The sequence below is a fragment of the Ornithorhynchus anatinus genome, chromosome 7 (assembly GCF_004115215.2).
Source record: "Ornithorhynchus anatinus isolate Pmale09 chromosome 7, mOrnAna1.pri.v4, whole genome shotgun sequence".
Taxonomy (NCBI): domain Eukaryota; kingdom Metazoa; phylum Chordata; class Mammalia; order Monotremata; family Ornithorhynchidae; genus Ornithorhynchus; species Ornithorhynchus anatinus.
Window position 1 is genome coordinate 75,496,444 of NC_041734.1, and position 1,498 is coordinate 75,497,941.

Consider the following 1,498-nt stretch of genomic DNA (forward strand, 5'->3'; position numbering starts at 1 on the left):
CAACTCTTCCACCCGTTACCTTGCTGTCCTCCGGTTTTGGAATCCTCTCCATACATCAGACAGATGCTTAGAACAGTGCTTGGCACGTAGTAAGCGCTTAACAAATATCACTATTATTATTATTACCCACCCAACCACACACACACACACATGCAAATCCTTCTTTAAATCCCACTTCCCCAGTAAGTTTTACCTGATTAATTTTCCTGCACCCCAAGTCGTATCATCCCTTCGGCCAACTCTAGCGTTCATGCGAATATTTACGCCCTCCTTAGAACCCCCCTCACAGACATATCTTTATATATAATATATGTATATGCCTGTTTGATTTATTTTTTACCACTCTAGTTGTAAATATTGTTATGTTTTTCCTTCCATAAAGAGCATAAGCTCTTTGTGGGCAGGGAGTATGTCACTTGAGAAGAATAAAATAATCAAGTCATCCAAAGTGCCTACTATAGTGCATTGCATTGTGGGAGCTTAATTAAATGCTTCTACTACTACTTAAGGTCCTGTAAACCAGAGTTAGCTGAGGATCAAAAGTGGCTGGCTTGTCTGCCTGACACTAAGAGCAAGTGTCTTTTCATTTTCAAAAGCAGTAGGAGTAATAGCATTTATTAAGCACTTACGGTATGCAGAGCTCTGGGAAAGAATTCAAGGGGGGGAATTAGATACGGTCCATGTCGTTCGGGGAACTAATAATCTAAAAACGGGGTGTGGGCACTAAGGAGAGATGAAGTAAAACACTAAGAATAAAGACATAAACAAAAATCAATAGGGTCCGGTGGCTAGGGGAGCAGATTTTAGGCTCCTCTAGCTCCCAAAGATGTTCTAGAAATTTATAGCTTGAGGGCCAGCTAATATTTTTAGAATGATGAAATAGCACGTGGAGTGGAATGGGTTCGACCAATGGCCATTCGGCTAGCACTGGCCGAGGAGACTTAATATGGTAATGGCTTGCTTCTGTTATTTTTGCTAGGCATTGGTATGGATAGACACTCTCACAAGTGTCACGTAGTCTACCTGCCTCAGATGGTTCTTTCTAGGAAGGCTAGTAAAGCATTTCCTTTATGACCGGCAAAAAATGCAAGGTTTGTTAGAAGGGCTCATGGCTGCTTCTAAGAGATTCTTTTCTAGGAAGACTAGCAAAGCACTTAGTATTCTACACCACACTCTATAGGTGCTTAAAAAATATAGTTATGGGTAGCAAAAACTTCCTTTGTCGAAAGGATTCAGTGCTTCTTTAGCTCTGCAAAATTTGGAAATCTTAGTCCCCCTAAATCTAACAGAATAGAGAAGCAGCATGACCTAATGGATAGAGAATGGGCCTAAGAGTCAGAAGGACCTGGGTTCTAATCCTAGTGCTTCCACTTGTCTGCTGTGTGACCTTGGGCAAGTCACTTAACTTCTCTGTGCCTCAGTTACCTCTTCTGTAAAATGGGGATTAAGACTGTGAACCCCATGTGGTACATGTACTGTGTCCATGTCTCTTCCCCAG